Genomic DNA, 22,444 nt, shown 5'->3' on the forward strand with positions numbered 1-22,444 from the left:
TCCCGGGTTAGTTAACCCAAGTTACCAAGTAATGAAGCACTCCTAAGAACTTATTCATCCAAGCAGATCCTTGGTACAAGAGCACCACAGACACATCCCTCAAGATTCAAGCCCTTGGTGCTTAGCCTTATTCTTTATTAACTTTTCTTTCTTTTTCAACTCTTATTGTTCTTTTCCTTTTTCTTATTAGGATTTTATTATTTAGCTAGTCTCATGGGGTGTGTTTCAAGCATATGATTCAAGACATATAGTTGCCTTTCCACTTTGTTGGTGAACCAACTTAGCTAAGTGATTACTACACCACAAATCTAAGAACTTACTCCATAAATTGAACTCCACTCTGGTCTTTCATAACATCTCTTTTTATTTAGCTTAAAAGGACAAGCATACAATAAGCAAGATGGAATTGAAGGCAGGCAATTTGACTAGCAAGCATAGACCTAGGCAAAAGCAAACTTAAAGACAGAATTGAAAATTCCTAAGCTACCATGGAAGCATGTTCTATTTCATACATGATTTTTCCTTATTTAAAACTTGAAAAAGATGGGACAATGAGGGAACTCTACCACCTTTTAATCATGGGGTTGCCCATGCTCTCCCTCTTGCTTGTCCTCTTTGCGTCCACTTGTGCTTCCTTGTATCCGTGCTAGTCTGGCTCTTTTCCAGTCTTCAAGTGCCTTCCTTACTGATTCATGACTCTTCTCCACCCTTTCTCTTTCTTCTCGTGCTAACTCATCATTCACTTCGTCATATTTTGTGATTCCCGAATGTACTATAGGTAGCTGTCCGACTAAGTATCCGAGCCTGGCTAGCATGTTTACATGATTTCCACTTTCACTCATGTAAACCCCGTCAGAGAATGCCCTGTGCTCGTCAAAGAGTTCTGCTTGTTCTATTTGTTTTCGATGCATCTCATGTATGTGTGCACCTTGATGTGCTTGGATGTTGATTAGCTTCTGGATAGATTCTTGTTGTTTATTTTGCCTTTGTTCTATCCTGTGGAAGGATTCACCCCATTATTTTCCTTGCTCCAATTACTGCTCCATCATTTGCTTCTGCCACTCCCCTTGTTGATTCACCCATCTCGAGAGCGATTCCTCTTGACGGCCCATCATCTGTAATTGAAGCTCCTTCTGTGCCTCTTGATTCTCCCAATATTGCCTAGATAAGCCATCAATGGCTTCTTGTAATTGGTGCATGTTCAAGGTGGTTGCGGCTTGCTCCTCTGGGTTTTGCCCTTCTACAGTTTGCTGGGCTACCCTCTTTCTTATCCTTCGTTGAGGTAGGGGAGATGTAACAGCATGCATACGCCGGACAGTAATTGGGATACCAACTTTTATCCATTCGGGGTTTTCATCTTCGAACACTACCCCGGCCTTGTCACACAGGCAGAAAATGGTGCTGGGATAGCCTAACCTTCCTCCAGAATCACTTTTCTCAGCCATCTTCCTAATGCCTTGGGCTATGAACTCGTGCACTTTGATCTCTCCCCCTTTAAGTATGCATTGCACCATTGTTGCTCTCTTAAGATTCACCTCTGAATTGTTTCCGGCAGGAAGGATGGATCTCCTTACAATTTCGAACCATCCCTTTGCTTCAGGGGTGAGATCACCTCTTTTAATAAATTTGGATTTTCCATTGGGATCTCTTATCCAGTCTGCCCCTTGTATGCAGATATCTTTCACAATCTTGTCATAATTAGGATTACCATCGATTCGAGATTGATAACTCTCTTCCTCAAATGGTATAGTTCGTAGCTTCAGCACTCTCATGATGCTCATGGGAGTAAAATCCACCGTCACTCCTCTCACAAAGCTTATATAAGACTCCTCTTTCTTATCATACCTCACCGCATTTGCGTAGAACTCTCTCACGAGCGTTGCATTTATTTTTGCGGTGATCGGATCGATGAGGAGCTGCCATCTTCTCTTTTCTACCTTCTCTGTGATTTCGGGGCACTCAGTTTTCTTGACTTGAAAGCCTAGCTCATATATGATCTCCTTATCAGCCATCCATCTAAATTGGAGTGCATGATAAAAAGTTCTGAACTTCTTTTCATCAAAAGGGCATTGCTCCATAGGCTCCTTCCCCTTTCTTCTTTTAGAGCTTGATGATGCCATGAGTGACTTTTGAAAAGTGAAGGTGTTGAGGTTAGTGATGAGTGGTGGAATTCGGTTGGGTTTGGATAGGGTGTGGCTTGGAGAATTGTACTTCGAGAGTGAGAAGTTTGAAGAAGTGGTTGCTGGAATGTGAAGGGAAATATGGACTAGGAATTACTTATATAGGGAAATGATGAGTAAATGAAAGGTGTGGATTGATGGGGTGGTTGTGTGATGGACGGATGGGGTTTTGCATGGAATGAGCACAAGGATCATCAACTTTATGATGGGGTTGGTTCAGTTTCCAAGCTTGTTCTCCTTCCAATGTTGCATGGCAATAATTTCCAATGCAATCCCTCTGGAGACACGTGTATAGTCCTCTCCTTTTGTGGTAGCCGAACTCTTTAATTGTCCCATCAATTCTCCTACAAAATAAAAGAAATATGATTAAAAAAAACTTGTGGAAAGTGGCGGCAAAATTAGAAGAATAACTCCTTTTTAAAGTTTTTTTTTGTTTCTAACTACTAAGTGATGTTCATGAATGCACACCAACTGACTAACTCAACATCCATGTATGCAATATTGGCAACACCAAACTTAGTTTGGTGCCATGTGGTGTAAAAGATTTGTTCAAGGCCCCTAAGAGTGACATGATATGGTTTACATTTATGTTCTCTTAGTGTGCCTTGAACACCAAACTTGTTCCTCACTATATGTTGCACAAAAGGATTCATTCAAGTGCATGTCAAGTTGATTTGAAATCCCTGAACCTTGCTTTATTAACTACTTTTAAAAGCATGTAAAACATGGGTTGCCTCCCATGAAGCACTTCTTTAGCGTCACTAGCTTGACATTCTGCCTTTGTCATGGTGGTTGGTAATGCTTCAGATCTTCCCCTCTTGCAGTAAACCTATATCCATTGGCTTCATCAATGATCTCCACATGTTCTAGGGAGAGAACTTTGTTGATACTGAAAACCTTAGGTAACTGAGATGGGATGGTGGGGAGATGAGGTGGGATATCTAGGAAGTAAGCTGAGATCACTTTATCTCCTGGAGAAAAATCTTCTGTAGGGATCTTTTTATTCCTCCATCTCCTTGGTACTTTCTTCTTTGTTTCTTTTGCTGTTATCCTGCTCTTTGTGGTCTCTACCTAGGGAGATTTTGTTGCTGGTCTCATATGCTTCTGGTAGTTTTGGCTCCACTTGAGTTTCCTTTAGCTGTGATAGCTGCTGATTCTCTTGTTCATCACCCAAAGGAATTCTAGGGTGTACAGCTTGTGCTTCAATGCTTTTTTCTTCCTTCAGTATCTCACTGTGATCTTTCCTTGGTTCTTTGTTCTCTTTATCTGTTTCTTGTGAGGGCTTGAAAACATTGAAAGTGGGTTGTTCATTATGGATCCTCAAAATTAACTCCCCTTGCTCCACATCTATAAGTGCTCTGGCTGTAGCTAGGAATGGTCTTCCAAATATGATTGGGTGGAGGTGACTCTCTTCCATGTCCAATATGACAAAGTCTGTGGACAGGAAGTATTTTCCAACCTTCACCAGCACATTTTCAACCACTCCTACTGCTTGTTTTTGAGTTTTGTCAGCCAGCCTGATGACTACGTCTGTGGGCATCAGCTCATTGATTTACAGCCTCTTCATAAGGGATAAAGGCATTAAGTTGATGCTTGCTCCCAGATCACAGAGTCCTTTGTCAAACATTGTTTCTCCTATGGCACAGGGGATGTGAAAACTCCCTGGGTCTTTCCTTTTTGTAGGCAGCTCTGGTTGAATGAGAGCACTGCACTCCTTATTCATCACATTTGTTTATCCTCCTTTGAGTGAGCTTTTCCTGGTTAGCAGCTCCTTCAAATACTTAATGTATGAGGGCATTTGTTGGAGGGCCTTGATGAATGGTATGTTTACATGGAGAGATGCAAATATGTCAAGAAACCTTGAGTATATTCTCTTCTCTACACCACCATTGAGTAATTGGGGAAAAGGTGCATAGAGTCTTATCAGCTCCTTCTGTGAAATTTTGGGTGCTTGGTGCTCCTCTTCCTGTTTCTCTGTTGATGTATCTCCAGGTTGTTCTAATGGTTTGTTCGGTTCGTCCTCGGTCTCCTTATCACTTATAGTGACCATCTTGCAATCTTCCCATCTTACTTTCTTTGCTTCACCTCTCGGGTTTTTCTCTGTGTCACTTGGGAAGCTGTTTGTAGGTTTGGGAATCTGCTCGGAGAGGTATCCCACTTGAAATTCCAGCCTCTTGATGGTGTCTCCCTGATTCTTGATATTGGCTCACAACTCCTCCTTGAACACCTTGTTATCTTGAATCTCCTTGCATATGCCTTCAAGTAGAGTCTCAATCCTTGAGAGTCCGTCATCAGATAATGGTGGGTTGAGATTGGATGGATGAGAAGGGTTATCTTGGTTTTGGTATGGATGTGGAGAGGTGTTGTTAGGGTGGTATTGATATGATCTCTGTGTGGAATGTTGGTGAGCTGCATGGTTGTTGGGGTTGTGACGTCTCTGATCTTGGCCTTGATCTTGTTGATTTCCCCACCCAAAGTTTGGGTGATTCCTCCAACCAGGGTTGTAGGTCTTGGAGTATGGATCATGGGTCTGCCTGGGTGAGTTTCCAATGTAGTTAGCTTGTTCATGCTCACCTTTTGCCTCTGCATTCACCCCCTCTTGGGTTGTTGATGAGGTGGTGATTGCTGCTACTTGGTTCCTCTCCATCTTCTTGGTGAGGTCAGCCAGCTGCTTGGTAATAAGCTTGTTTTGGGCCAGCAGTGCATCCACATTGTTTAGCTCCATCACTCCTCTAGTGTTGCCTCTTTCAGAAGCATAGAAGTAGTCATTCTCTGCTACAGTCTCAATGACATCTATGGCCTCCTTAATGGTCTTCTTTTTGTTCAGAGATCCCCTGGATGAGTGGTCTACTGCCTTCTTTGATTCATAGGAGAGGCCTTCATAGAAAATGTGTTGCTGCACCCATTCATTGAACATATCTGGCGGGCATCTTCTTGTCAGGTCCTTAAACCTCTCCCATGCTTCATATAGAGTCTCACCATCCTGCTGCCTGAATGTTTGTACCTCAGCTCTCAACCTGTTGATCCGTTGAGGAGGATAGAATCTTGCCAAGAACTTGTTCACCACATCTTCCCAGGTTGCTAAACTCTCCTTTGGAAAGGATTCCAACCATTTAGATGCTTTGTCCTTGAGCGAGAAGGGAAACAGAAGTAGTCTATAGGTGTCAGTATGAATACCGTTAGACTTCACAGTATCGCATATCCTCAGGAAGGTGGTTAGATGTTGATTGGGGTCTTTTTGGACACTTCCTCTGAATGAACAATTGTTCTGAACAAGGGTGATGAGCTGTGGCTTTAGTTCAAAATTGTTCACATGTATGGCTGGCCTTTGGATGCTACTCCCACAGTTTCCTGGGTTTGGTTTGATGTAAGAACCCAAAACTCTTTGATGAGCGGATAATTTATACGCTTTTTGGCATTGTTTTTAGTATGTTTTTAGTAGGATCTAGTTACTTTTAGGGATGTTTTCATTAGTTTTTATGTTAAATTCACATTTCTGGACTTTACTATGAGTTTGTGTGTTTTTCTATGATTTCAGGTATTTTCTGGCTGAAATTGAGGGACTTGAGCAAAAATCAGATTCAGAGATTGAAGAAGGACTGCTGATGCTGTTGGATTCTGACCTCCCTGCACTCAAAATGGATTTTCTGGAGCTACAGAACTCGAAATGGCGCGCTTCCAATTGCGTTGAAAATTAGACATCCAGGGCTTTCCAGAAATATATAATAGTCCATACTTTGCCCGAGTTTAGACGATGAAAACTGGCGTTCAACGCCAGCTCTCTACCCAATTCTGGCGTCCAGCGCCAGAAACAAGTTGCAAAGTGGAGTTCAACGCCCAAAATGGCACAAAAGCTGGCGTTCAACTCCAAGAATGACCTCTCCACGTGTAGACTTCAAGCTCAGCCCAAGCACACACCAAGTGGGCCCCGGAAGTGGATTTATGCATCAATTACTTACTTCTGTTAAACCTAGTGACTAGTTTATTATAAATAGAACTTTTTATCATTGTATTCGTAGTCTTGGTTACTCCGGTTCCCCTCTGGGGCCGAGACCAATGAACTCCACTATCACTTATGTATTTTCAACGGTAGAGTTTCTACACTCCATAGATTAAGGTGTGGAGCTCTGCTGTTCCTCAAAGATTAATGCAAAGTACTACTGTTTTCTATTCAATTCAACTTATTCCACTTCTAAGATATTCATTCGCACTTCAACCTGAATGTGATGAACATGACAATCATCATCATTCTCTATGAACGCGTGCCTGACAACCACTTCCGTTCTACCTTAGATTGAATGAGTATCTCTTAGATCTCTTAATCAGAATCTTCGTGGTATAGGCTAGATTGATGGCGGCATTCATGAGAGTCCGGAAAGTCTAAACCTTGTCCGTGGTATTCCGAGTAGGACTCTGGGATTGAATGACTGTGACGAACTTCAAACTCACACGTGCTGGGCGTAGTGACAGACGCAAAAGGATAGTAAATTCTATTCCAGTATGATCGAGAACCTCCAAGATGATTAGCCATGCAGTGACAGCGCATCGGACCATTTTCACAAAGAGGAATAGGATGCAACCATCGACAAGGGTGATGCCTCCAGACGATTAGCCGTGCTGTGACAGAGCATTTGGACCATTTTCCCGAGAGGATTGAAAGTAGCCATTGGCACCGGTGACATGCTTACAAAAAGCTAGCCATGGAAAGGAGTAAGACTGATTGGATGAAGACAGCAGGAAAGCAGAGGTTCAGAGGAACGAAAGCATCTCTATGCGCTTATCTGAAATTCTCACCAATGATTTACATAAGTATTTCTATCCTTATTTTATTATATTAAATTCGAAAACTCCATAACTATTTTATATCCGCCTGACTGAGATTTACAAGGTGACCATAGCTTGCTTCATACCAACAATCTCCGTGGGATCGACCCTTACTCACGTAAGGTTTATTACTTGGACGACCCAGTGCACTTGCTGGTTAGTTGTATCGAAGTTGTGACAAATTATGAATTGAGATTAGAGCACCAAGCCTTTGGAGCCATTACCAGAGATCACAATTTCGTGCACCAAGTTTTTGGCGCCGTTGCCGGGGATTGTTTGAGTTTGGACAACTGACGGTTCATCTTGTTGTTCAGATTAGGTAACTTTCTTTTTGTTTTCTTTTCAAAAACTTTTCAAAAATCTTTCAAAAATTTCTCCTTTGTTTTCGAAAAAAAAAAAAAAGAAAAAATGTGTTTTCAAAAAAATATTTTTCTTCAGAATTTTTAAGAATGAATTCTAGTGTTTCATGAAACATGTTCAATCATATCTGGCTGTAAAGCCATACCCAAACTGCTTTGGGACTGGTCTTCAACTAATCACCTCAATGGATGTAACTTACATGCTAGGGCTTGGCTGGCTATTAAGCCATGCCTGACCCTTTGATTGGAGCTTTAGACTAAAGAGCATAAGATTCCTGGAATTCATATTAAAAATTTTGGAATCCTTATTTTTCTTTTTTCAAAATGATTTTCGAAAAAATTAAAAGAAAATACAAAAAAAAATTTATAAAATCATAAAAATCAAAAATACTTTGTGTTTCTTGTTTGAGTCTTGAGTCAAGTTGAAAGTTTGGTGTCAATTGCATATTCATCTTGCATTCTTCGAAAAATTCATGCATTCATAGTGTTCTTCATGATCTTCAAGTTGTTCTTAGTAAGTCTTCTTGTTTGATCTTGATGTTTTCTTGTTTTGTGTCTTTTCTTGTTTTTCATGTGCATTTTTGCATTCATAGTGTCTATACATGAAAAATTTCTAAGTTTGGTGTCTTGCATGTTTTCTTTGCATATAAAAATTTTAAAAAATATGTTCTTGATGTTCATCATGATCTTCAAAGTATTCTTGGTGTTCATCTTGACATTCATAGTGTTCTTGCATTCATCACATACTTTGATCAAAAAATTTTTCATTCATTGCATCATTTTCATGTTTTTCTCTCTCATCATTAAAAATTCAAAAATAAAAAAAAATATCTTTCCCTTTTTCCTCTCATAAAATTTGAAAATTTGAGTTGACTTTTTCAAAAAATTTTAAAATCTAGTTGTTTCTTATGAGTCAAATAAAATTTTCAATTTAAAAATCTTATCTTTTTCAAAATCTTTTTCAAAAATCAAATCTTTTTCATTTTTCTTAGTTATTTTCGAAAATTTTAAAAATATTTTTCAAAAATCTTTTTCTTATCTTTATCACATAATTTTCGAAAATAACATCACCAATTAATGTTTTGATTCAAAAATTTCAAGTTTGTTACTTGTTAAGAAAGATTCAAGCTTTAAGTTCTAGAATCATATCTTGTGATTTCTTATGAATCAAGTCATTAATTGTGATTTTAAATCAAATCTTTTTCAAAAACTAATTTCAATCATATCTTTTCAAAAATATCTTCTTATCTTATCTCTTTCAAAAATTTGATTTCAAAATATCTTTTCTAACCTCCTAACTTCCTATCTTTTCAAAATTTGTTTCAACTAACTAACTAACTCTTTGTTTGTTTCTCATCTTTTTCAAAACTACCTAACTAACTCTCTCTCTCTCTAATTTTCAAAAATATCTCCCCTATTTTTCAAAATTTCTTTTTAATTAACTAATTATTTTAATTTTTGATTTTAATCTTCAAAAATTTCTAATTTTTTTCAAAAACCATTTTCGAAAATCACTAACTCTTTTTTAAAAATTATTTTCGAAATTCTCCCTCTCTCATCTTATTCTATTTATTTATTCATCTACTAACATCTCCTCATCTCAAATCACCACTCCTATCCTTACCTTTGTGTTTGGATTCTTCATTCTTCTTCACCCCTATTCTTTTTCTTCTTCTACTAACAATAAGGAACCTCGTTACTGTGACATAGAGGATTCCTCTTCTTTTTTTGTTCTCTTCTCTTTCTTATGAGCAGGGACAAAGAAAAAGGCATTCTTGTTGAAGCTGATCCAGAACCTGAAAGGACTCTGAAGAGAAAACTAAGAGAAGCTAAATTACAACAATCCAGAGACAACCTTATTGAAAATTTCGAACAAGTAAAGGAGATGGCAGCCGAACCCAACAACAATAATGCAAGGAGAATGCTTGGTGACTTTACTGCACCTAATTCCAATTTACATGGAAGAAGCATCTCCATTCCTACCATTGGAGCAAACAATTTTGAGCTGAAACCTCAGCTAGTTTCTCTGATGCAGCAGAACTGCAAGTTTCATGGACTTCCATCTGAAGATCCTTTTCATTTCTTAACTGAATTCTTGCAGATCTGTGATACTGTTAAGACTAATAGAGTAGATCCTGAAGTCTACAGGCTCATGCTTTTCCCTTTTGCTGTAAGAGACAGAGCTAGAATATGGTTGGACTCTCAACCCAAAGACAGCCTGAACTCTTGGGATAAGCTGGTCACGGGTTTCTTAGCCAAGTTCTTTCCTCCTCAAAAGCTGAGCAAGCTTAGAGCTGATGTTCAAACCTTCAGACAAAAAGAAGGTGAATCCCTCTATGAAGCTTGGGAAAGATACAAGCAGCTGACCAAAAAGTGTCCTTCTGACATGCTTTCAGAATGGACCATCCTGGATATATTCTATGATGGTTTATCTGAGCTATCAAAGATGTCATTGGATACTTCTGCAGGTGGATCCATTCACCTAAAGAAAACGCCCGCAGAAGCTCAAGAACTCATTGACATGGTTGCTAATAACCAGTTTGTGTACACTTCGGAGAGGAATCCTGTGAGTAATGGGACGCCTATGAAGAAGGGAGTTCTTAAAATTGATACTCTGAATGCCATATTGGCTCAGAATAAAATATTGACTTAGCAAGTCAATATGATTTCTCAGAGTCTGAATGGAATGCAAGCTGCATCCAACAGTACTCAAGAGGCATCTTCTGAGGAAGAAGCTTATGATCCTGAGAACCCTGCAATAGTAGAGTTAAAATACATGGGTGAACCATATGGAAACACCTACAATCCATCATGGAGAAATCACCCAAATCACTCATGGAAGGATCAAAAGCCTCAACAAGGCTTTAATAATGGTGGAAGAAACAGGTTTAGCAATAGCAAGCCTTTTCCATCATCCACTCAGCAACAGACAGAGAATTCTGAGCAGAATCTATCTAGCTTAGCAAATTTAGTCTCTGATCTATCTAAGGCCACTGTGAGTTTCATGAATGAAACAAGGTCTTCCATTAGAAATTTGGAAGCACAAGTGGGCCAGCTGAGTAAAAGGATCACTGAAATCCCTCCTAGTACTCTCCCAAGCAATACAGAAGAGAATCCAAAAGGAGAGTGCAAGGCCATTGAATTAATTACCATTGCCGAACCCACAAGAGAGGAGAAGGACGTGAATCCCAAGGAGGAAGACCTCCTGGGACGTCCAGTGATCAATAAGGAGCTTCCCTCTGAGGAACCTAAGGAATCTGAGACTAATCTAGAGACCATAGAGATTCCATTGAACCTCCTTATGCCATTCATGAGCTCTGATGAGTATTCCTCTTCTGAAGAGAATGAGGATGTTACTGAAGAGCAAGCTGCCAAGTTCCTTGGTGCAATCATGAAGCTAAATGCCAAATTATTTGGTATTGAAATTTGGGAAGATGAACCTCCCTTGTTTACCAATGAACTAAGTGATCTGGATCAACTGACATTGCCTCAGAAGAGACAGGATCCTGGAAAGTTCATAATACCTTGTACCATAGGCACCATGATCTTTAAGGCTCTGTGTGACCTTGGTTCAGGAATAAACCTCATGCCCCTCTCTGTAATAGAGAAACTGGGAATCTATGGGGTGCAAGCTGCTAAAATCTCATTAGAGATGGCAGACAATTCAAGAAAACAGGCTTATGGACAAGTAGAGGACGTGTTAGTAAAGGTTTAAGGCCTTTACATCCCTGCTAATTTCATAGTCCTGGATACTGGAAAGGAAGAGGATGAATCCATCATCCTAGGAAGACCTTTCCTAGCCACAGCAAGAGCTGTGATTGATGTGGACAGAGGAGAATTGATCCTCCAATTAAATAAGGACAACCTTGTGTTTACAACTCAAGGATCTCTTTCTACATCCATGGAGAGGAAGCAGAAAAAGCTTCTCTCAAAGCAGAGTCAACCAAAGCCCCCACAGTCAAACTCTAAGTTTGGTGTCAAACCCCCATATCCAAACTCTAAGTTTGGTGTTGGGAGGTCTCAACAAAGCTCTGCACATCTGTGAGGCTCCACGAGAGCCCACTGTCAAGCTATTGACATTAAAGAAGCGCTTGTTGGGAGGCAACCCAATGTTTATTTATCTAATTTTATTTTTGTTTTTCATGTTTTCTTAGGTTCATGATCATGTGGAGTCACAAAATAAACGAAAAATTTAGAAACAGAATCAAAAACAGTGGAAGAAAAATGACACCCTGGAGGAAGCACCTGTCTGGCGTTCAACGCCAGAACAGAGCATGGTTCTGGCGCTGAACGCCCAAAATGGGCAGTATCTGGGCGCTGAACGCCCAAAATGGGCAGCATCTGGGCACTGAACGCCAGAATTGCACCCTGGAGAAGAGCTGGCGCTGAACGCCCAGAACAAGCATGGTTCTGGCATTCAACGCCAGAAATGGGCAACAAATGGGCGTTGAACGCCCAAAATGGGCAGCAACCTGGCACTGAATGCCCAGAGTTGTGTGCAAGGGCATTTTACATGCCTAATTTGGTGCAAGGTTGTAATTCCTTGAACACCTCAGGATCTGTGGACCCCACAGGATCATCTCAGGATCTGTGGACCCCACAGGATCCCCACCCACCTCACCCTCTCTCTCTCCATTCATGGTCATCCCTTCTGTTTTCCATTCACCACTCACATCCATACACACATCCCTCTATCTCCTCGATATCTTCTTCTTCTTCATCTATTCTTTCTTCTCTTGCTCGAGGGCGAGCAATATTCTAAGTTTGGTGTGGTAAAAGCATAAGCATTTTGTTTTTCCATTACCATTAATGGCACCTAAGGCCAGAAAAACCTCAAGAAAGAAGAAAGGGAAGACAAATGCTTCCACCTCTGAGCCATGGGAGATGGAAAGATTCATCTCACAAGCCCATCACTAAGAAAAGGATGGAGCAAACAAGAGAGCACATTCATGAATCCCAACAGGCACATGAAGAAGCTCATCATCAAGAAATCCCTTAGATACATCAAGGGATGCACTTGCCTCCACATAATTTTTGGGAGTAAATCAACACCTCCCTAGGAGAATTAAGTTCCAACATGGGACAATTAAGGGTAGAACATCAAGAACACTCCATCATCCTTCATGAAATTAGAGAAGATCAAAAAGCAATGAGGGAGGAGCAACAAAGACAAGGAAGAGACATAGAAGAGCTCAAGGACATCATTGGTTCCTTAAGAAAGAAACGCACCCTTCACTAAGGTGGACTCATTCCTTGTTCTTACTTTCTCTATTTTTCGTTTTCTATGTTAAGTGCTTATCAATGTTTGTGTCTTCATTACATGATCATTAGTAGTTAGTAACTATGTCTTAAAGTTATGAATGTCCTATGAATCCATCACCTCTCTTAAATGAAAAATGTTTTAATTCAAAAGAACAAGAAGTACATGAGTTTCGAATTTATCCTTGAACTTAGTTTAATTATATTGATGTGGTGACAATGCTTCTTGTTTTCTGAATGAATGCTTGAACAGTGCATATGTCTTTTGAAGTTGTTGTTTAAGAATGTTAAATATGTTGGCTCTTGAAAGAATGATGACAAGAAGACATGTTATTTGATAATCTGAAAAATCATAAAAATGATTCTTGAAGCAAGAAAAAGCAGCAAAGAACAAAGCTTGCAGAAAAAAAAATAGGCGAAAAAAAAATAGAAAGAAAAAGAAAAAGCAAGCAGAAAAAGCCAAAAGATCTTAAAACCAAGAGGCAAGAGTAAAAAGCCAATAACCCTTAAAACCAAAAGGCAAGGGTAAATAAAAAGGATCCCAAGGCTTTGAGCATCAGTGGATAGGAGGGCCTAAAGGAATAAAATCATGTCCTAAGCGGCTAAACCAAGCTGTCCCTAACCATGTGCTTGTGGCGTGAAGGTGTCAAGTGAAAACTTGAGACTGAGCGGTTAAAGTCAAGGTCCAAAGCAAAAAAAGAGTGTGCTTAAGAACCCTGGACACCTCTAATTGGGGACTTTAGCAAAGCTGAGTCACAATCTGAAAAGGTTCACCCAATTATGTGTCTGTGGCATTTATGTATCCGGTGGTAATACTGAAAAATAAAGTGCTTAGGGCCACGACCAAGACTCATAAAGAAGCTGTGTTCAAGAATCATCATACTGAACTAGGAGAATCAATAACACTATCTGAACTCTGAGTTCCTATAGATGCCAATCATTCTGAACCTCAATGGATAAAGTGAGATGCCAAAGCTATTCAAGAGGCAAAAAGCTACAAGTCCCGCTCATCTGATTGAAGCTATGTTTCATTGATAGTTTGGAATTTATAGTATATTCTCTTCTTTTTATCCTATTTGATTTTCAGTTGCTTGGGGACAAGCAACAATTTAAGTTTGGTGTTGTGATGAGCGGATAATTTATACGCTTTTTGGCATTATTTTTAGTATGTTTTTAGTAGGATCTAGTTACTTTTAGGGATGTTTTCATTAGTTTTTATGTTAAATTCACATTTCTGGACTTTACTATGAGTTTGTGTGTTTTTTTGTGATTTCAGGTATTTTTTGGCTGAAATTGAGGGACTTGAGCAAAAATCAGATTCAGAGGTTGAAGAAGGACTGCTGATGCTGTTGGATTCTGACCTCCCTGCACTCAAAATGGATTTTTTGGAGCTACAGAACTCAAAATGGCGCGCTTCTAATTACGTTGGAAAGAAGACATCCAAGGCTTTCCAGCAAACTGTCGTTCAACGCCAGCTCTCTGCCCAATTCTAGCGTCCAGCGCCAGAAACTAGTTGCAAAGTGGAGTTCAACGCCTAAAATGGGACAAAAGCTGGCGTTCAACTCCAAGAATGACCTCTCCACGTGTAGACATCAAGCTCAGCCCAAGCACACACCAAGTGGGCCCCGGAAGTGGATTTATGCATCAATTACTTACTTCTGTAAACCCTAGTGACTAGTTTATTATAAATAGAACTTTTTATCATTGTATTCGTAGTCTTGGTTACTCTGGTTCCCCTTTGGGGCCGAGACCAATGAACTCCATTATCACTTATGTATTTTTAACGGTAGAGTTTCTACACTCCATAGATTAAGGTGTGGAGCTCTGCTGTTCCTCAAAGATTAATGCAAAGTACTACTGTTTTCTATTCAATTCAACTTATTCCGCTTCTAAGATATTCATTCGCACTTCAACCTGAATGTGATGAACGTGACAATCATCATCATTCCCTATGAACGCGTGTCTGACAACCACTTCCGTTCTACCTTAGATTGAATGAGTATCTCTTAGATCTCTTAATCAGAATCTTCGTGGTATAGGCTAGATTGATGGCGGCATTCATGAGAGTCCGAAAAGTCTAAACCTTGTCCGTGGTATTCCGAGTAGGACTCTGGGATTGAATGACTGTGACGAACTTCAAACTCGCACGTGCTGGGCGTAGTGACAGACGCAAAAGGATAGTAAATTCTATTCCAGTATGATCGAGAACCTCCAAGATGATTAGCCATGCAGTGACAGCACATCGGACCATTTTCACAAAGAGGAATAGGATGCAACCATCGACAAGGGTGATGCCTCCAGACGATTAGCCGTGCTGTGACAGAGCATTTGGACCATTTTCCCGAGAGGATTGAAAGTAGCCATTGGCACCGGTGACATCCTTACAAAAAGCCAGCCATGGAAAGGAGTAAGACTGATTGGATGAAGACAGCAGGAAAGCAGAGGTTCAGAGGAACGAAAGCATCTCTATGCGCTTATCTGAAATTCTCACCAATGATTTACATAAGTATTTCTATCCTTATTTTATTATATTAAATTCGAAAACTCCATAACTATTTTATATCCGCCTGACTGAGATTTACAAGGTGACCATATACCAACAATCTCCGTGGGATCGACCCTTACTCACGTAAGGTTTATTACTTGGATGACCCAATGCACTTGCTGGTTAGTTGTATCGAAGTTTTGACAAACTATGAATTGAGAATAGAGCACCAAGCCTTTGGAGCCATTACCAGAGATCACAATTTCATGCACCACTCTTCTTTCTTGCCCAGCATGATTTGCTAGACCTTCTCTACCATGGTTGTGAGCCTCTTCTTCATGATGGTTCTCCATATTTTCATCCATGTTTGGTTCAAAATACTCCTCTTCTTCCTCTACACCAACTACTCGTTTTCCTCTTGCTTCCCTCCTTAATCTAAGGAAAGTCCTCTCAGGTTCAGAATGAAAGGAAGTTGAAGCCCCGCTTCTTCTCCCTGTCATACAACCAACAAGGCACAAGCAAGGAAATAGATGCAGAAAGTATTTCTGTTAGAATTGCTGTTAGTGTGAGTGATGCAATATATCAAACAGTTAGTGGGTTAGTGGACTGAATTGTAAATAACTAAAAAAATGGGTAAGGGAAAGGGAAGAAAATAACTGAACAGAAAGTAAATTACTCAAATGAACTTAAATCAGACAAAATAAAAACAAATGCTCAATCTAGTTATCCACCAATTTAATCATTGTTGATACAATATCAGTCCCCGGCAACGGCGCCATAAACTTGATGCACGGAAACTTGTCTCTCAACAAATTTCCTTCGGCAAGTATACTGAATTATCGTCAAGTAAAAACTCACAATAGAGTGAGGTCGAATCCCACAGGGATTGATTGGTCAAGCAACTTTAATTGGAAGAAGGTTCTAGTTGAGCTAAGCAGAAATTGGGTTGAGAATTGCAGGAAATTAAATGGCGGGAAAGTAAATTGCAGAAAATAAATGACGGAAGGTAAATTGCAGAATCTTAAATGGGGAAGGGGAGTTTAGCATGAAAGTAAATAGCACAAAGTAAGGAGAATGGGTAAGATCAGAAATAGGGAATTCATTGGGCTTAGGAGATGTTGCATTCTCCGGATCAAGTTCATTTTCATCTCTTCCTCAATCAATGCATTCATTGATCTCCTTGGCAATCTTAAGTGATTGAATTCCAATTCCTTGGTGATTCAATCTCTTAAATCAGATCAATAGCCAATTCCTTGGTCTAATTGCTCATGAAAAGAGATGAAGTGTGGTCAGTGATTATACCACATGTATTTCTAAATCAAAGTATTGAGAGAATTATATGTCACCATATCCGCCCAAACCCCAATTTGGTCCAACATGAGAAAGCATTTCTAGCATGATCTCTTCATCCCTTTTCCAAGGTTCAGAAGAGATCCAAGTATGAATAGCTTCTTTTCCAAGATAACTACTCAATTGGATGAAGATTGAAAGCTTTCTAGTCAAATCAAGAGAAAAGAAAGAAGAAGAATAATGAAAACTATTATTGATCCATCAAATTACAACAGAGCTCTCTAACCCAATGAAAGGGGTTTAGTTGTTCATAGCTCTGGGAAAATAAAGCATAGATGGAGAGTACATTCTGAAAGTTAAACTAGAAGTACAGAGAAAGTAAAATACAGAGAGTAATTCTAATAATGCCCAAAAAGCTCTCCTTCTAGTTCAAAGTTCTCTCTATATATACTACTCTTCTAATCTTCTAGTTGGTTCTTCAAGTCTTGGATATGGGCCTTTGGATCTTGAGTTTGAAGCAGTTATCCTCTTCACTGGGCTTAGCTTTACTTGTAGAGAGAAAGTGTGAAGCAGGCAAGGACTTTAGCTTAGGACATTAGTGGCGTTAACGTTAAGTGAAAGTGTGGGTTCGAGAACGTTAGTGACAATCACCTTTTTCACTAACGTTCCTAACCGAGGGATGATCTACGTTAACTTCAACGTTAGTGGCACCAACGTGACCACTAACGTTGCCTCTTGGTCCTTCGCACATGTTATTGGGACTTACCTTTTCCAATAACGTTGAGAGTCCTCCCTCCCCCCTAAGTTAGAGTTCACGTTAGTGTGGCTAACGTGACCTTTAACGTAGGCTTGCCAAATCTTCGAGAACGTTAGTGACACTTACCTTTGTCACTAACATTCCAAAACACCCCTACTTCCCACGTTAGAGTTCACATTAACTAGGTTAACGTGGCTTCTAACGTGGTAGTGATAGCCATTTCCAACGTTAGTGACAAAGGTGAGTGTCACTAACGTTGGCTCATCATTTTTTCCTCCATGTTAGCTTCCACGTTAACTAAGTTAACGTGGGAGTTAACGTTGCTCATAGTAGCTCATTCCAACGTTAGTGACAAAGGTGGGTGTCACTAACGTTGGTGATTCTTTGCTCCCTCCACGTTAGAGTCCACATTAACTAAGTTACGTGGCAATTAACGTAGCTCAAAGTGGCTTAGTCCAACGTTAGTGACAAAGGTGAGTGTCACTAACGTTGGCCATTCTTTTGCTTCCCCACGTTAGAGTCCACGTTAATTGAGTTAACGTGGCTCTTAACGTGGCCAATATGAGCTTGGTCCAACGTTAGTGACAAAGGTGAGTGTCACTAACGTTGGCTTCATTTTCTTCTTCCACGTTAGAGTTTACGTTAACTTAGTTAACGTGACTCTTAACGTGGGCTATGATGGCTTCGAGGACGTTATTGGCGATTACTTTTCTCATTAACGTTGCAAGCTAGCTCCCTTTCCACGTTAGTGGTGACGTTAGTTAGACTAACGTGGCTGTTAACGTGGTTCTTCCTTGCTTCCTTTGTGCTGAAATCAAGCAGTAGAGTGCATCAAAGTTCTAATCCAAGTCATGAGACATGCATCATCAAATTTGTCATTTAATTCATGCATAATTCTCATGAAATCATGTAAAGTACACAATGTTTGCTTGAATCAAGATGTAAGTGAAATTCTACCCAAAACTCGCTGATTTCCTAAGAAAATGCATGAAACTACCCTAAAACAGTAAAGAAAAAGTCAGTGAAACTGGCCAAAATGCCCTGGCATCACTAGCCTATACCACAAAGACTCTGATCGTAGATCAGGAGGCTAAGAGATACACATTCAAGCTTGTTTACATGTAGAATGGAAGTGTTTGTCAAGCACGCATTCATAAGTGAGAATGATGATGAGCGTCACATAATCATCACATTCATCATGTTCTTGTGTGCGAATGAATATCTTAGAGAAGAAATAGGCTTAAGTTGAATAGAAAAACAATAGTACATTGCATTAATTCATGAGGAACAGCAGAGCTCCACACCTTAATCTATGGTGTGTAGAAACTCTACCGTTGAAAATACATAAGTGATGAAGGTCCAGGCATGGCCGAATGGCGAGCCTCCATAAAGGTCTAAGATAGCATAAGACTGATCAAAGATGTAAATACAATAGTAAAAAGTTCTATTTATACTAAACTAATTACTAGGGTTTACAGAAATGAGTAAATGATGCAGAAATCCACTTTCGGGCCCACTTGGTGTGTGCTTGGGCTGAGCATTGAAGCTTTCATGTGTAGAGGTCTTCCTTAGAGTTAAACGCCAGTTTGTAACCTGTTTCTGGCGTTTAACTCTGGCGTTTAACATTGAACGCCAGTTTGAGTCATCTAAAATCGGGCAAAGTATGGACTATTATATATTGCTGGAACGCCCTGGAGGTCTACTTTCCAACGTAATTTAGAGCACGCCATTTGGACTCCTGTAGCTCCAGAATATCCACTTTGAGTGCAGGGAGGTCAGAATCCAACAGCATCTGCAGTCCTTCTTCAGCCTCTGAATCAGATTTTTCCTCAAGTCCCTCAATTTCAGCCAGAAATTACCTGAAATCATAGAAAAACACACAAACTCATAGTAAAGTCCAGAAATGTGAATTTTATTTAAAAACTAATAAAAAAATATACTAAAAACTAACTAAATCATACTAAAAACTGTGTAAAAACACTGCCAAAAAGCGTATAAATTATCCGCTCATCACTAACTAACTACCAATGTTTCCCACAAATTCTCCCCACACTTGATTAACACACACACTTAGACCCAAGCTAATCAAAGATACAATCAATGGATATAATGGTTTTTCACTTAGGGTGAATGATGTGCTTATAATGAGAATATAGGGGAATTAAAGGCTCAAAAAGTGGTTTACAAAGATAGATGCAAGGGTTGGCCATATGGGTTAGTGAGCTATACAAAGGTGGCCTCAATCATACTAAATGCAATCCAAAAGAATAAATATAGGACATATAGACTAAAGCAAATCTAAGATCACAATCATAAAAGGAGTTTATCACACAAGAAAAAAAATTGTGGTTGAAAATGTGCGACCACATAATTAAAGCTCAAATCTCACTTGGTATTTGTTCAAGCTCTTTTCTATGTTCCATAAAAAGATACTTCAAGCAAGTTCAAAAACAAATTTCAAATCTAATCAATGGAATGCCCTAAAAAGGGGTTTCTTGAAAACTCTTTGTTGTTTTACCAAAACTTATTTACTATACGTATGTATGTATGTATGTTGTGATGGATGCAATTTCAAGATCTTTCCTAGTTCTATTCCTAATTTTTAACAAGCAAAAATTAACATGAACAATTAGGACAAAATTGAACTAGGTGCTATACTATTCACGTCATCCAATCACAATTTCTATCTTTAAAATATATACTAAGAAAAAGATGCAAAACGCAATAGATATAAACTATGAATAATCTAAGACATATATACTAGAAGGAAATGCAATGCAATAATCAAAATCACTCTAAATATATACAAGAAACCTACTAAAAGAAGTAAAAATAAAGTGCAAGGTATTTGGGAAAAGAAAGTTTACACCCCAAAATGGCGAATCCTCCCCTACACTTAAGCGTTGCACGGTCCTCCGTGCACAAACAAAATCTGGGGAGAATATCTCTCAAGAGCTCCACCTTCGGTTGGCGGATGCGGGGGCTTGGGTTGTGTGGAGATTGCTGTGTCCATGTATGCTCGGCATCTCCCTCGTCAGTATCCTCCTCCTCTCCCGGCTACTTGCCTTGACATCTCATCCTCAAAAAGAATAGAGAAAGCATAATTAGAATCATAGGGAAAGTAACACAAAAGGGTAAAGGAGGGAGCAAATAAGCATCTAATTGAGAAAGTTGCATAGTGGTGTGGAATACACACAACGGCCGGTTAAAATGGCATCCACTCCATCAAAAAGTAAGCATGAGTTCCTCAACTAAATGGCCTAAGAAGCAAGCAATAAATGAGCATCAATCAAACAGAAGCAAACTTAGGCAATTGCATCAAGAGTGAATTGAATTAAAAATATTGGATATTGAAATTGTGCAAGTAAAAGCTCAAGAGTGAAATAAAATAGCACAATATACAACACCCGACCCCTTAATGAAATGGAAACTACTTATTCATCATGAAACACAAGGAAAAAGTCACATGGTATATGTACTTGTTACAAAAAGTGATACACTTGATAGCAATCAAGTTAAGTCACTCAAATAAATGCAAAGCATTAAAAAGAAACAAGTACCGGACATGTGATCTATATGATATAAAAATCAAGATGAACAAGTAATTTCAACTCAATTCACCAAAGTGAAAGTGCACAATTCAAGATGCCAAACAAGGATAAAGTTTAATGCATATGGTAGCTACAACATATGAATTAAACTCACAATTCATCTAGGCATTTAAACAAGGCTTTTAATGCTCAGTGCATATATTTATCAAACTTGAAACCAAAATCAAACAAGAAGCAACCCAATCAATGTTAAACAAACACTTGTAACTTATTTATTTGTCAAGTAACTAAACTAAAGCTAATATAATTACCAAAATAAAAATTAAATGCAAAAAAAATGAACAAGAACAAGTAGAAAATAGGGTGAAAGAGAAGAAGAAGAGAAGAAAAAAGGCATAGTGAGAAAATAGGGGCGTGCGCACGCACAGGGGTGTGTGCGTGCGCACACTATGAGGAAAGGGGAAAGTGTGCGAGTGCACCCGCTATGCGAGCGCTCCTGGCAGAAGAGGGAGTAGGAAGTGTGCGTGCACACAAGGGTGTACGCACGCACAGAAGATTTTTTTTTTTGGGGAAGGATCATGTGTGTGTGCGCAAACAGGTCCGTGCGCGCGCACAAAAGCGTAAGGGCCAGGGGTTCACGCGCACATGCTATGCCAACGCTCCCACCAGAGTAGTTGTAAGTTAGCATGCGGACGCACACGTCTGTGCGGCCGCACCAGAAGCGCGAAAAAGGGTATGTGTGCATACGCACGATTAGGTGCATACGCACAGGTCGCAGAAAGCAGCTGACCGTGCACACAATTTGTTTTTTAACATCTAAGGTACCAAACCTTAGTTCAATCAAATCAAACACCAAAACTTGCAAGAACCCATAAATTCATGATCCAAACCAAAATTAACATATCTAAACTCAAAATTAAACTAATTCTAAGCTAACCAAGCATAACAAAAAGCAAATAAGTCAAAATATATACAAAAAGAGAAGAGTTATAACAATGTTACCAAACACTTTTATTTAATGTCTTTAAGTTAGACAATTAGGAGAGCCCTTGCTATGTTGGCTTGTGCTTTACTTCCCCACCAATGCTAGAATGTCCAATGTCCTCCGGGATCCCAATCCTAACCATCAACAAAGACAACCAAAAAGCAAGTTATTTATATATTAACATATATACAACGGCCAAAAACATGCACCATTGCAACTCCCCGGCAACGGCATCAAATTTGATGATGATAATTCTTGCATGGTTTGGAATCGATCAAAGACAAGCATAAATTTGTTGGTAGCATAGTCCAAACCAACAATGAATTCTCAAGATCAAATAATAAAGTCAATACAAAATATAAACCGAGAGTATTTAACTCCCAGGTCATTCTCCCTAGGAGTTGTAATGAAATGCACAATTATTGGCTATGAGAGAGCATGGGGATTGTGAATGCAAGAGAGAGCAAGAAACGTAAATAGCAAGAATTAAAACAAGCATGCAAGGAATTATAATGAAAGCAAGTAAAGGCAATGGAAATGGAAATTAAATACTAAAAAGGGCTCTTGGCAAGAAGTAGGTAATCTAGGTTTCCAATCCTAATTATGGACCACAAACATGGCAATTGTGTGGAATCAATCCAAATTAGTCAATCCTCCTTGAGAATTAGTCAAAAGAGCATAATTGATCTCAATCCATAAGTCCTAGTCAACTCACAAATTACTTAGTGAAAGACTAGCGTCAATGGAAACCAAA

The 22,444-nt window shown here is 39.3% G+C and overlaps 2 non-coding genes across 2 annotated transcripts; one reads left to right on the forward strand and one right to left on the reverse strand.

The window, feature by feature from the left end:
• Positions 1 to 5,092: 5,092 nt before the first annotated feature.
• On the forward strand, positions 5,093 to 5,199 carry LOC112773734 (small nucleolar RNA R71). Its single transcript, XR_003188269.1, has one exon. It is a non-coding gene; the product is annotated as a small nucleolar RNA R71 (small nucleolar RNA).
• A 4,448-nt stretch (positions 5,200 to 9,647) lies between these two features.
• On the reverse strand, positions 9,648 to 9,755 carry LOC112774242 (small nucleolar RNA R71). Its single transcript, XR_003188739.1, has one exon. It is a non-coding gene; the product is annotated as a small nucleolar RNA R71 (small nucleolar RNA).
• Positions 9,756 to 22,444: the final 12,689 nt, after the last annotated feature.

This window comes from Arachis hypogaea, chromosome 18 (genome assembly GCF_003086295.3).
Source record: "Arachis hypogaea cultivar Tifrunner chromosome 18, arahy.Tifrunner.gnm2.J5K5, whole genome shotgun sequence".
Classification (NCBI taxonomy): Eukaryota; Viridiplantae; Streptophyta; class Magnoliopsida; order Fabales; family Fabaceae; genus Arachis; species Arachis hypogaea.